We start from the raw sequence: 14,936 nt of genomic DNA, 5'->3' as shown, positions 1-14,936 counted from the left end.
AAGAAAGAGAGAGAGAGAGAGAGAGAGAGAGAGAGAGAGAGAGAGAGAGAGAAAGAGAGAGAGGTGATCCTGCATGTGCCGGGGGACCGTGAGTACGTGCCCTGTTTCTGTGATTTCATAATTTCCGTGCGGCGGAACGTGCGCCATCCGACGAAAGCGCGCGCGCGGAAGAGGGATTTAATGCAGGACATTCGACAAGGATTCCGCTGCTGGCAGCATCCTGGCGCGAGGATAAACGAGAGCGGGAACAACCACACTCGTCTCTCCCTTCTTCCTTTCCTCCCTTCCTCCCACCCTTCCTGCCAACTCCTTCTCGCTCGTGAGAAGATGGACGAAGTTCACAGCGAATCCTGCGAGGATCTCGGCAAGACGAAGGAAACTCGATCGTCGTTCTTCGTGACTTCGCTTCCTGTGTGATTCTACACTCTTACGAAGATAAAATGCAAAATAGAGCGAGAGAGAGACGATCCGCCAGAATGGGGTTCTTCGGGAGTCATATTCTGAAAGTTATCCCCTGAAGACTTACTTGGGTGGGGATGGGCTAATGAATTAAACCAGGTCATATCCGTCGTAACGGAGATTTTAACTGAACGGAAGGATGGCGCGATCCCCTCCCCGTGTGACTCGACGAATGTCACGCCAAATGAATCTTTTGAAATTTCGCAAACTCTCTGTATTCCGAAGAGAAGCGCACAAAGCTCTCAAAATTATTAATATATAAATCGTTTTTCAACATATTCGCAACAGAGAGAGAATTTAATACTTATGAATATTTAATTTTAGCAAAAATGCCCAAACAACAATGTAGTGCGCGTTAATATTTTTCACCAACCAAAAACCCTTATTTGAAATAATAAAGTGTTTTGAGAGACGAAAAAATTTCTTCCCATTAAGCGAAAAACCGCCGGTTCATTGTGCCTTGACATTTCTACGGTGGCGGAAGAAATGCGACTTTTTTATATGCACCCGGTGACACGCGCGAGGGGTGCAGAAACGCGGAGTTTCGAGAGAAAGAGAGAGAGAAAGGAAAGGGAAAGGGACGTGGGACGAGGAGACGAGGGGACTTCGGAGTCGGCGGCCACAGTGCTCGCTCACTCGAGCGCTTTTAGAGGCGCTTAAGTAATACAAATGCGAGTTAAGAGACGCGACGAGCATACGGTAACGGATGACCGCTGTATCTCATTGTTTTCATTTCCTTCGCCACGCCGGCCGGCTGTAAGACGCGGAAATGAAGTGCGCCCGCCGGCTTGCCATCTGGGTAGCTTGCGGAGAACGAGCGAGAGAGACTTTTAGACGGAGGGAGAAAGAGAGAGAGAGGATAGAATCCGAGGGTAGCGTGGAATGGGGCTGGAATAGCACCGACGAAGAGGGCGGGCAACGCCGCCTTCATCCCCCTTCACACATCCTGCATGACAACGAGAGAAGCTCTGTCTCTCTTTCTCTCCCTCTCATCTGTCTCGTGTGAATGTGGCGCGCTCTTGGTGTTCATGTGTAAGTCGCGTCCACGCACGCGTGCCCACCGAGAGGGATAAATAGCTTCCACCGTTCTCCTCCGCGCGAAGAGAAAAATACCACAGAGCTGGGGTATTTTATCCTCTCTCGACGTGTGCGGTTTTTTTGAAGCAAGGAAAATTAGCTCGCTCTGCGGCACAAACAGCGCGAGGATGGTTCTGTTACATTGATGTTGTTCGTTATAATTTATCCACCGAGAAAAAGAAAAAGAGAGAGAGAGAGAGAAAAAAAGCGAAGCATATTTTGTTCATGATTCATGACGACTGTGTACTTACTCATTTTAATAAAACAGTCTTTAGAAATTATTTGTAAATTATGAATAAAAGTTGATTTTCAAACCTTAGAAACTAACATACCGTTACGTACGTTGCTCTTTGCGTTTTTACAAATTTTAATTTATGTAAAAAAAAATCTGTAAATTACTAAATATCTTCTCTAGATTTCACCTTCATTCACGACGTTCAAAATCTTCGTGCGTGCCACGTGCATGTAAGAAGGAAGAAAAGCAACGTAGCGCAGCAGAATGTGGGAGAAAGAGAAGAGAATATGAACGATACGTGAATGAGAAAGAGAGAGAAGAACGTGGAGGGGATCGAAATTCAAGCAAGACGGAAGAGACAAACGCGTGAAGAGGGACTGAGCGTGAATTAACACTTCCACCACGGCATCAGATAGCGGCTCCATCCCTCCCCTAGATGAAAGAAGAGTCGAGAAGATGATGCTTCTTTGTCACCTCGCTAAGACTGATCGTTCGCGGAAAAATGCGAAAAACGACGAAATTAAGACTCGAGAAAAAAATAAAAATATTAATTAAAAAAAAAAGAATTTCTCGGTAATTTCTGTGCTGTTTTAAAAATTGACATGTAACTAAGTGTTACGTCATCTTTAACTCTAATCTTCCGAACATTAATGTCCGAAGCGATTCTTAAAAATGAGAAAACTATTTATTAACTATTCAGTGGAAGAATTTCTAAAAAAAATAAAACAATATATCAAATTATTGTTTTATTTATTTTACCAATGTAATATTTTCTTAAGGTAGTTATTGAGCCTCAGTGGAGCTCATCCACTTGTACTTGTGGCGTACCAACAAGTAAGTGTAGAAAGTAAAGAAAAAATTGAGCACCACTGACACGCACACACAGAGTTCAGCATATATGTGTACACATACACATGTATAAACTTATCATCGNCTGAACTTCAAAGCCTTATATCTTTTTTTTGGTACGGCTGAGCTTTTTGAGATTGAACAATATGATAGATTGCTTACTTAAAAATGTATATTCCAAATATGAATAAGATTGTAAATAGACTGAAAATCTCAATAACTACCTTAATACAGAATGTTGAATAAAATCTCAAGGATTTTTATCGACCTTTTGCAACGTTTCAACCGATGAAAAAGCGCGTCAAACGTAAATCCAGTACATTTACGGGATTAGAATTAAATGTTATTTTGTTGTTACGCGGCAATTAGTAATGAAACAGTAATTTCAAAATATCAGCACAACAAATATTCTTCTTTACTATTTGCAAACACACTCGTTGAATGAGTTTCGTCGCGTATCATCAAATTGATGTTCGAGTTATTTACGATAACCATTCCTAACATACGTACACATAGACACGTAGGATGACTCGTGAAACAAAACCGACCGTGTACGAGCGACCGGAGCCTGCCGCGCCCGGTCTTGATTAATTTAAACAGGTGCGTTCAACGTCGATGCGCGACACTCGATAACGACGGCAATTATCATAGCGCGCGAGCCGCTTCCCGATGCATTCCGGACGTCGATTTGTTTCTCGAGTCACAAATATAGCACGAACGACGGTGTATATCAGCGATATCGCCGCAACGATAAGAACTGCGCGGGCACTCTCGATTCGCCGGAGATCGCACGACAATGCGACCAATCACGGCCCGGTTGCGCAAAATAGGCGTACGTTACGTTGATTAAACGCGTTATCAGCCGGAGCATTTCAACGCGGCCAAACGCTGATTTGTCGCTGCATGACGATAAGACCTGATACGGCACGATAAGGTGGTCTCTTATCAACTATCGTGCGATAGTATACGGAAATTTACGCCACCGAATCGCGAACGTCGAGAATAAGCTTCTCGAAATTTTGTCAGCCGAATCTTTCTAAAACAAAAAAAAAAAAAAAACAAGCCCAATTTGCGATCCTTTTTATTCGCGTCACTTTTTGTAAACTATTGCCTTAAACAAGCGACAATTTGTCTCTTATTATCGTTCCTTGTGATGTATTATTACAATACACGTTAAAATAAAAACTGTCTTCCGCAAAATATTTGTTTTATATTTGACGAAAAATTATCCAAATTGAAAAATTAACAGCAAATTTAAACTTCCGAAATTCGCTAACGAAATCGAAACGCACCGCTAACTGATCTGTTGCACCGAGCTCGCGCACACGATCGCGCGGTGAGTTAGCGCGCACAGTTAGCGCGTGATTTGTATCTACGTACAAATAATAAATTTTGCCAGATGTTTTCGTAGATTACTAATAATTGCGCACTTGAACCGATAATCACAAGCGTACCGACACGACCGCTAGATGGGAACTGGTTAATCGCGACGAGACGGGAAGCGATATCAACCGGCCCGAGCGACTAGCTGATAACGGCAGCAGTAGCAAAGAAAAGGGACAGGTGCGCTGTATGCGCGCCACCCGTCGCTTTTAACTATCGCTTTGCGGGTTGTGCGCGAGCGCTATCAGGAAATGCGCGGAAACAGAAACGACAAACTGAAAAGTCCTCGTCGTCCCACGACGACGACGACGACGACGACTACGACGACGACGATGAGGACGCGGTCGGGTGATAGCGAGGTCCGGGTGACACGTAGTCCCGTGTAGAGTTAGGTCAGGTGGGTTGGTGAAGAGAAAGAAGGGATGAAGAGAGAGAAAGAGAGAAAAAGAAAGAAATATGAAAGAAAGAGAGAGAAAGAGAGAGAGAGACACGATCAACGGTGTGTGCTGGTAGCTCTCTGGAAATCCGACCCGCTCGTGTGGGCAGAGAAAGAGCGCGCTGGCGAATAGAGGTAGGTAGTATACCACCTACCCTGATAAGGAGACATTAGCGCGACCCGTATGCGATAGCGTGTGCCCGCTGATAAGCGACGCCGCGCGCTACGCGTCGCTCTCGCCTCGTCGTTTTTGACGGTGTCGGAGAAAGTCATCGCGACGCCCCACGTGTAGATCACGCGGGGATATACCGCACTACATCAAACAGTTACATGCGCGCGATTTACCAAGTTATCCACCGGGTTCGAACCGCGCGCACGTTAAAGTATCTCGCGATGAAAAAGAAAATTTAGTGAATATAGTCTTCCGATTTTTTCCTAAAATTATCTCGCTTGTTGCAATATTGTAATTTTAATTATACGTAAATAATATTTATTTCCAAGAGAAAAGTGTGTAAATAATCAGAACAAATATAATCCAACGGCAGGCTTAAGTGTCTGTGTGTAGATCGAGTTGAAGAAAAAACATCGACGCGGTAAACAACCAACGGGAGTGTCCAACAACGGGAGTGTGACAAGTTTTTCGCGGAATTGATTTGCCGATAACGCGCAATGACCAATGGCAGATAGTTCACCCTTGTTTCTGTCTGTCCTGATACTCCTGAGATACATATATGTGTTTTACGCGACCGTAAAACGCGCGCGCGCGCACACACACACACACACACGCACACACACACACACACGCTTGCGTATAACATACAAGTGCATCCTATCGCGTGCACGATCGAAGTTGTACACTGTGTGTAGATCTCAATTACATCTACAGGCCGGGCCATCTGCTCGGCCGATCACACGTATAGATATTTTGCCGGACGTCTACAAAAAATGGACGTATATCAAAATTGTAAATTCTAAGAACTTATAGATATATAGATTTTAAAATATAAAAAATATAGAATAAATTATAGAAATACAGTGTTCTCTCGGATCAAGATAATATAGGGAGACTGGGGCTGGTTGTGACACAGATAAAAAGTTACAACCTTAAATTAGCGATGAAAAATAATTGCAACAACGATGATGTTACTGACGCGTGTGACGCGTGACAGTTGTCGCGTTTGTCTCTTTTTAGCTTTAATGTAGCACTTATTTTTCATCACTAATCAAAGCTTGTAACTTTTTACCAATGTGTCACAATCAGCCCCAGTCTCCCCTACAAACAAGAATTGTAATTTGTAATAGAAATTATGATAAAAATTATTATTTATATTATAAATTAAAATTAGGGAGAGGTTTTCTAGCGGCGGACGGCACCTAATGACCGAACATTAGCGATATCTCGATCTGAAATACAGAAATCGATGATTGTCAATCGCGGAGGAGTTAGCGGGGGACAAATCTGATTGGTATTAGGTGCTGTCCGCCGCTAGAGAAATTTCCCTGTTATATTATAATATAATTCTGTATAGTTATATATTAATTATATTTATATTATAAATTATATAATAGAAGTTATTACTTCTATTATTTAAATTTATTGCTATTATAACACCAAGTTTTACATTTGAATAATAATGTTAAATTCTTCTTCGCGCACAATTATATATATATATATATATATATATATATATATATATATATGTAGTATTTAAATTTAAAAGTTATAAATTAATTATCTTTCACTACTTTGAGAGAAAACTTGTTTTACGTTTAAAACAGATTTAAATAACAAAAAACAATTAATGTACTTTGATTTAGCGTCAGCAATGTTATCCCGGATTATGAGCACATTTGCAACTTAAACAAGGCACTACCTTCTATTCTCGTCGAACGCTCGAGTGAAAGAGAAGAAGAAAGATTCTCTCGGAAGCTGCAACGAAGAGAAACGCGCGTGCGCACACGCGTTATCAGTTCGATAACGCTCATCCTTTGAACAGCCGTCGAGACGAACGAGAGATCGCCGGTTTCGAACGACGTTTCATCATCTGTTTCCTTCTCCTCCTCCACCTCTTTCGCCGTTCGTGTACCATTGACGTGCCATCGAGAGAAAGAGAAATCTCGACGACATCGACTCATGGGCTTTGCGAAGCTACAGAAAATGCGAATGTATCTTCGCACAAGAGAAAGAGAGAGAGAGAGAGAGAGAAAGAAAACAGACAGAACTGATAAATTAAAACGTTTCTTCTTGTCGTTTAGAAAGCGCAGCAAAAGAATAGAGTTTTACACAAACTTGTAAATGTGTAAAACATATTGTAAATAATATACACAAGCAATGAAAGATATTTCAATTTTCTGTACGCAGTTTTAATACGTTTCACGAAATGTGGAATCGCTAAACCACTACTGTAATAATAATCAAGTTTTTTTATTTAGCGATAAATCGTGCATTTCCTCTCTTTCTTTCTCCTTCATAAAACGTAAATAATCATAAAGAACTTCTCTCTGATTTCTCAGTTGCGACGCCCATGCGCCGACGGCTGATAAAGATTCCGCCGAAGAATGCAAGGCGAAGCGATAACCAATCGTCAACAAATTTATTCCGCAAGGGCACTCACCGCACATATTCCGCAATTTAAGCACGTCCGCGTCGAGTGATGATGAACATTATGCTATGATTTAAACTCGGCGCGTATTTAAACCGCAGCAGCAGCAACAACCGCGTCACGATAAGATCCGAGCGCATATTCGACACAAGTGACGCGCTCGTATCGCGCACAAGCGGATGATTATGTTCGGCAAACTATAATAATCGCGCGCACGCACATTTCTTTATACATACAATAAATGTACTTCAAAAAAAAATTATGTATCGTTAACTCTCACGCGCGCAAAGCTGCGAATTCGCGAGCAAATTCCATTTAATCAATTCTGCTGAGATTTTTTTCAGCGCAATTCTCCGACATTTCTCGATATTTTTATCTCAATCTGATTTACACGTTGAAAATTCTATTCTAATTCTTACACAGTCGATATATATATATATATATACACTCGTAGAGTGTATCAATATCGATATATTTATTCGCGATGGAGCTTTTAACGTCATCGTTATCGGCGGTGAGTGCGCGAGACCCGGGCCGATATCTTTCCGTCGGGATTTCTTCGGAAATGTAGTAACGTAAAGCGCGCCGTAGTGAAAACGCGCCTCGGTCACGTTCGCGGTCGCTATCGCGATTTCGGATCTTTACAGCGAGCTGTCAATAGAGCGACGCCATTATGCGACCGCGTCTGTATAGCCGCGGCGAAGCCGCAAAACCTCGCAATGCGATGCGTCGCGACGCCGATAAGCCGCTCGAATTCGAGAAATCGAGATTTTCACGCGCGCACACAATATAAATATAAATAAATAATATTCACGACATAAAGAAAATATCAATAAAATATGCTAAAATCCAAAACGCAAATTATTATACAAGTTTAAATGTACAATAAACAGATTGTAAAAAATAAATATACTTAATATTATCAAGTAATAAAAAAAAAATATTTAAAGTACTGAAATATTGAGGTATATAGAATGAAAAAATAAGGAATTTATATGAACAATCAAACGCTTCGAAAGAAAAGATAAAAGAGTTGAAAACATTTATGTAATAATTCCACACTAGTTTTCACAACTTTTCGCGGAATGTGCAAATTGTGCGAAAGAAGAGCGCGCAAGAACGACGCTGCTTTTTCGCAGCGCACGCGGCGGAATATGGCGGGTTCGGGGCTTTTCAGCCGTTGGCTTTCAGAACGGCAGATAATGAACGAGCACCCTTGCGCCAGGGCACCAACACCACCGCACCCGTTACACTTCCCTATAGCCCCATACCGCCCGTGCCACGCACGCCTCCCCCGTTGCCGCCGCTTCACGCTCCCCCACCCCACGATGTCAACAGGTGGCCGCTTGCGAATACCACCGACACAACCTGGCACGTCCTGGGACACGTCGATCGTCCTCGTCATTCTCCGTGATCCTTGACGTTTCTCGTTACGTCCTATCAAATCGCGAATATCACGCTGCTCTTCGACCGATTAGATCTTTAATAAAAAAAACAATAACTGAATCCATATCTTTATAACTTAATATTATATCGCTTATTAATATATCGATATATACATATATATATATTTTTTTTAATTGTTTACTCTGCAAATCCGCGCATTCAAGTCGCGAATTAAACCAAGATGAGTTTTTAAAACTATATAAAATAATTTTTATAATATTAGTAAATTTATACGTGCTTTTGGAAAACTAAAAACACTACAAACTATTCGAAAGATATAGTCAAGTTGTATAAAAAAATCCTAAAAGTATAAAATGCCTTTGTTCATTTTTCAACGGTGAAAACTCGAAGGTTGCTACATTACAGAAACGTTTGCCAATAACGTGTTTTTTTTCCTAGGCCCTATTGTTTGCAAACTTTTATCAGTTCTTTTTTCTCGCAAAAAAAGAAGGTATAAAAGAGTTGTGTATCGACAATCGCGACATGTTTTTCAGAGCGAATCAGGACTAATGAGTGTTTTCACGCGGTTCTCATCGGTGCGGATAAGTTGCGCACTGCTTTTGATACTCTCCCGGCATATAGTTACACAAAGCGGTCATCCCTCTTTCTCGTTTGACAAATACCGCGCAAAGCGGTGTTTTTTATTTTCGCGAGATATCGAGCAACACTGTCGTGATAAGCGGACAAGTGTCAAGACGTCATTAGAATCGTCACTAAAAGCGTAAAAAACGATCACGCAAAGGTGCCGCTCGCTTGTTATCGCACATTGTCCGTCGATACGTAATTTTGTTTCCGCGCGCGTGCGCGATATATGAAGCGCGCTGTTTTTTCCAACTGCGATCGTGTCGCGCGCGCGCGTTATACGCGCTTGCAGATTGCATTGTGTTGTCTTGTCCCAGAGATCACCGCGAGGGTATCGGCCCGCCGCCGATATTGGACTCGAGAACCGAGATAACACGGTGAGGAAAGATGACTTTCCCGCGGGATAAAAGCGGACCCAGAGATCGAGGAAAAACAAATAGCAATATATATTGTTCGCTTTGCGAAACCTGTCCGCGCCGAATGTCTCGCGATAATTTTTTATCGCAATTACTTCATTTTATTACTCTTCTTTGTTCTTTTTTTCTTGGAATTTGTTAGTTGTAAAGTTAACTTAAATTTTTACTCATTTATCTGTGAAAAAAAAATTAGCTAATTACGAGAGAATTTATGTAATTGTATAACTTGTGTACTCTGTTGCTGCGGTTGTATAAATACAAATTATATATCGTGGATTCACCGTTTATTTATTAAATTTATTTGTGTATTATATTACTCCGCTTTTGCACGATTACAGCGGAAAGTTGATGAGTTCACAAAGCCACGTGTGTGTTCAACACATGTTTTGTTGTGCAGAGCACGCGATCTGCTTACAACCCTGAAAGCGGTGTAAACTCAGGTTTGTTACATTATGAATTTCAATGGAGGTATCGATTTTGGCCCGGCGATAAACCGCCGCGAAATTTTGGCTTACAAGATCGTCATATTATCGGAAATTAATGGGTTTTGCTTGGATAAAATATCGATTAATTCGAGAGAGAGAGAGAGAGAGAGAGAGAAAGAGAGAGAGAGAGCAAGAGAGAAAGAAAATATTGTTTGTTATTATCATATTACTTGTTAATATATTGCTTGAAATTATTTACAAAATTTTAAGTAATATACATTTACTATATTCGCGTAAACAAACCAAATTTTGTAAAAATAAATCTCTTGTTATCCAAAACCCGCGCGATAATAAATTATATATTTTAAAAACAAGAAGGAAATGTGACAAAATATAATAACCCGGAAAGAATAAAAAAACTTTTTAATAATATGCAAAAATACCAATTTATCTAAATGAATGTAAATTAATGCGAAGCGCGTAAATTATGCTGCTGTTCCTTGTCCGATAAGAGAAAATCACGCGCGATTATTGCGACGATTGGAACGCGATAAGGCACTTTTTAACGGTGCATCACGCGCTAAAAACCAATAAGGCAAAACCACGCTCAGAATAGGTAATTTCCATGATTCATAATCGTTATCTGTGCGATGTTTTTTTTTTTTTTTTTTTTTTCAAACGGCTGTCTTTCTCGCTCGCTTGTATTTGCGCGCATACGCGCGAGTCCAATATTTTCATACACCACTTGGATCAAACTAATTGTAAGTACGTAAAATATTCAAATTTTTCTCCCGGATTTGGTGCCGCGTTACACAAGCGCGAATCTTTTTTCGTAATATTCGTTTCTTTTTGCGCAGTCTACGATCTTTGCAAAATATATTGAAATGCAAATGTTCTTCATTTATTACGAGCGATTGAAATAAACTGTTTCTTTGTAACAAAAATTCGCGCAAACGCGAATTATTATCAAAACTTTAGAATATGCAAGTCACAAGTCATATTTTTTCTTAGAGATGTGCCATATGTTTAACAAACAAAGGCGTTATCAATGGCTGTTGAAGCAAACACAGATGCTGATGTGTGAGTAGTTGAATCAATTTATTGAAATTTAATGCAAAACGTTTTCGACCTTGTATTAGGTCTTTCTCAATACAATTCTACAATTATAAAATTAATGTACAATCCAAATAATGAAAATTAATCGCAGAGGAAAGATATTATACTAACGTCACTTACAAATAGCTGTTGTCGAAGTCATCGCACAGTGCTGTCAAGAATGTTCAAGTCGCAAAAGCAGACCCGACCAACACTTTACAAGATGAATAAAGCGACTGGGAAACAGAGTGTGTATTTGAATAGAAGTCAAAACCGTAAACAACAAGACACATTACGATGTATTATCGACAAAAGGTAAATAGGAATTGTCTAAATTGCCATATGTTTATTTTTGTTGCAAAAATATTTAAATGACTCATCACTCTGCCGTAAAACCGTACGTATAGATTCGTATTTTTTTGCGGTCAAAAACACGAGCGTCAATTGCCTCGCATTTTGTATGTCGTAAATAATTCAATTTTTCGCGTCTTTCTTCGTATAATCAAGTTCATCGATCCAACCGAGTTTGAATTAAAAGCGTCCAGAAACCAGTAAATATCGAGTTGATATCGAATTAACTTGAAATGTTTGCGATGCTTCTCGAATAAAAGTGCAACTCTCTCTCAAGACGCTTATCGCAGATTTATCGCCAATAACACGTCCAAAGTCTCCATTGTTGTCGCAACTCGAGTTCAGCCGCGATTATTCATCGCCGCGGCCTCTCTCAATATACAATTAAGAAGAAGAAACCGGGAGAAGAGAAACCGAGACGGATGACGTCGTCGCTTTTTCAGGAAGGAAAAAAACAACAGGAGTGAACCGCCGTTCGCGCGAGGTCTGCCGTCGATAGGATATCAGTTGATGATGATGGTCAGCCGGACGGAGATAGCGGTAATGAGCGTGACGGGAGGAAAGTTTCCATCGGGCGAATAACCAATAAAAGGGGTTCTTCTCGAGAACTTAGGGGGGAAAACGGAGAGAAACGGGGAAAGAACAGAGGGCGACCGGATGATGGAATGATTACATTCTCTGGTGTGTGCTGAGATATCCGCCTGATATCTCCGAGTCTTTCTGGAAATTTCAAAGGCCCGCGCGATCTCTCGTCGTCAGCTCGTCGTCCAGACGAACCGATTCTTTTGTTCGCACAATTATATTTGACGTCCGCCACTTCCGGTCTGGGTTTTTTTTGTTTTTTTTTTTTTTTTTTTTTTTTTAAATCGAGAGGTTTGGGCATTGCATTAATATAAAATTTTAAAANGACGAACCGATTCTTTTGTTCGCACAATTATATTTGATGACACACCGATGATTTCTGGGTTTTTTTTTTTTTTTTTTTTTTTTTTTTTTGCTTAAATCGAGAGGTTTGGGCATTGCATTAATATAAAATTTTAAAATCAATTTCAGATAGCAACTGACTTTGAGAATCGTTTCTCCATCGTTAAAATATACTTTATCATCGATTTTATCGCGCATTCTGACAGTTTTTGTCGGTAAAATACGATAACACGAATTTTTTCTCTCCACGAAGTGAAAATTAACGAGAGTCAAAACGATGACATGTTTGTTTTTTTATCTCCGAAGAACTTCCTATTTGCTTGATTTCTTAATACAATAAAATAACGATAATATCTGTTTAACGTTTTAGTATATGTGATATTTATTAATTAAACGACTCTACTAATGTGTTAATTAACACCAAGGGCGAGAAAGTACTTGGTATTTCGAAACGTCAGTAAAACAGCCTGTGCTTTTTTTCGCGCTACGTTCCAGTTAAATATAATGTCGAGACACACGACTAACTGTTAGGAAACTCCTCTTCCGACGTATCACGGCGACGCGCGTAAGGACACTTCGATAAGCGAGGAGGGACGAGAGACAGAAGGACGACGAGCGAGCCGCCGCCGCACGACCCTGCCGAAAGTTAAAAGAGAATCCATCCATAAATAAGCGCGCGCGGTTCGCGAGAGGCTTCGCCTCTCCAGCTTTCCGACTCGCAGAATCGGCGCGCAATCTTCCAACGGAATAATAATGCGGGTGAAATAAAACCGGCCTCCCCTCGGCTCCCCCACGTGTACACACACGTACATATGCACACACATATACTATATATCGGACATCGGGCGAACGAGAGACAGAGAGAGAGTGCCCACATAATATTCCCATAGAGAGATGGGAAGATCAAACACTGAAATTACAGCATTGTGAGCATTCCTCTCGCCAAACTACTCTTCTTCTTCTTCTTCTTCTTCCTTCTTCTCCTCCTCCTTAGCGTTGTGCATACCGATAACGCTCTCCTTCCCCCTCTTCCCTCTTCCACCCCCCATTCTGCCTCTCTCTCTATCTTTTATCTTTTTCCCTCTCTTGTATATGCCCCGCATAAACACACACTCGCCTGCATAAGGCTCCCTTTATTATCGAGCCTCGGATCGCGTGCATATTGCATCGCGCGCCGGTACCGGACGCGACGTACCGGCGTAAGGACGACGTGCCGCACCGTCGGATCTGTGTGTACACCAACTTCTACCACGTACACTATGTGGGATGTATCGTAGCGCGAACGTGAACACTCTCGGAAAAACGCGATCAACCTCGATCGGATTGTTTCGAGTCAAGTCTTTTGATAGATTTTCAAAAACCGCGAGCGAATTTTCGGCAAAACGCAAGTTTTGCACGGTGAAAACTTATTTTTCGCATTTTCTTAATGTTTTACAAAAAAAATTGCCCGATCTTTGGACTTTCAGCAGTCAGTTTGTTTTTTACTGAAAACCGATACAAAAAACGAGAGGGTGCAATCTTCGGAGAAAACTTATCACGCGGCACACCTGCGTACTTTGGCGATAAGAATCGAACCGAACTGTGCGAGAATCGACGAGGACGAGGATAGACGGCAACATTCGTCAGATCGATCGATCGTCGTCGTTGTCGTCGTCGTCGTCGTCGTCGTTTCCATCTCGCGCGGAATGCATTAAAGCCGGACGTCGTCGTCCTCTTCTCGCGAATGGAACCAAGTGAGCGGCACGCAGACGATTTTTAAGCAGATAGGATTCCGCCGCTCTACACCGCGCTTTCAGACACACTCCCACACATATATATACGCGCGCGCGGCCGTACCGCGAGCCGCATAAAGCGCGCGAACGGCGAAAGAGAAGATGAGCGAGAGCGAATTCGATGCATAGATTGCGCTTTTCGAGTTTTATTTTATTTTTCTACATTGATCGTAAAAATAGAAAGACAGAGAAGATAAAAAAAGAGAGTACACTTCTTCCGATTATCGGTTTCTTCATCATAGAATTACGAGGGCGGAATAAGGAGAGCCGCAAACCGTCACAACGTTAGAAACAAAGACATTTTAGAAATCAAAACTTTTTTTATTCTCGTATAAAAATATCCTTTTCTCTCTAATTCGGGATTCATAAATTTTTCCATTCGACGTTATGACGGGAGGGTCGAAAATCATATCCGCTTCTAGCGAAACGCACGTACGCACGCACGCACGCACACGAGTTTTTTCGTGTATAAAGAGAAGACACGAGTCGTTCACGAAAGAGAGAGAAGGGAAGAGAGATAGAAGTTGCAGTAGTCAGTCTGCGAGGGGATGTGCGGCCTCCTACCACCTCTCTCTTTCGGATGGGCGGCCGAGAGAGTGTGCAGTAGGAGAAGAAGAAACTAACTCCAGACGATTCAGGGGCTGATAAAACTACGAATGATAACGTCTGCAGAACGCTCACCCGACTGTTTCTGACTTTTCGAGATAATCTTGTGCCTCGCCTACCGCACCCCCTCGTCGCACTCCCTTCGCGCTCGGGCGCGATTTTATCCCGTCGTATTTCCTCGCGCTGTGTGCTCTCGCGGAGAGAGAGAGAGAGAGAGAGAGAGAGAGAGAGAGAGAGAGAGAGAGAGAGAGAGAGAGAGAGAGAGAGAGAGAGAGAG

General features: G+C 41.6%; 1 long non-coding RNA gene across 2 annotated transcripts in view; it reads right to left on the bottom strand.

Annotated features, from left to right (window-relative positions):
• The window catches only part of LOC109860056, a 61,052-nt gene that overhangs the window by 34,602 nt on the left and 11,514 nt on the right, over positions 1-14,936 (bottom strand). The window contains exon 1 of one of the 2 annotated variants that reach the window (XR_002250773.1): positions 11,148-11,308. The exons of the other annotated variant lie outside the window; for it this stretch is intronic. This is a non-coding gene — a long non-coding RNA (uncharacterized LOC109860056). Of the gene's footprint in view, positions 1-11,147; positions 11,309-14,936 lie in introns of those variants that run through there. 2 annotated transcript variants of the gene reach the window in all.

The sequence above is a fragment of the Pseudomyrmex gracilis genome, unplaced genomic scaffold (genome assembly GCF_002006095.1).
Source record: "Pseudomyrmex gracilis isolate BER0280 unplaced genomic scaffold, ASM200609v1 scaffold_321, whole genome shotgun sequence".
Lineage (NCBI taxonomy): Eukaryota > Metazoa > Arthropoda > Insecta > Hymenoptera > Formicidae > Pseudomyrmex > Pseudomyrmex gracilis.
The sequence above is the reverse complement of the archived record's forward strand: the minus strand, read 5'-3'. Positions and strand labels throughout refer to the sequence as shown.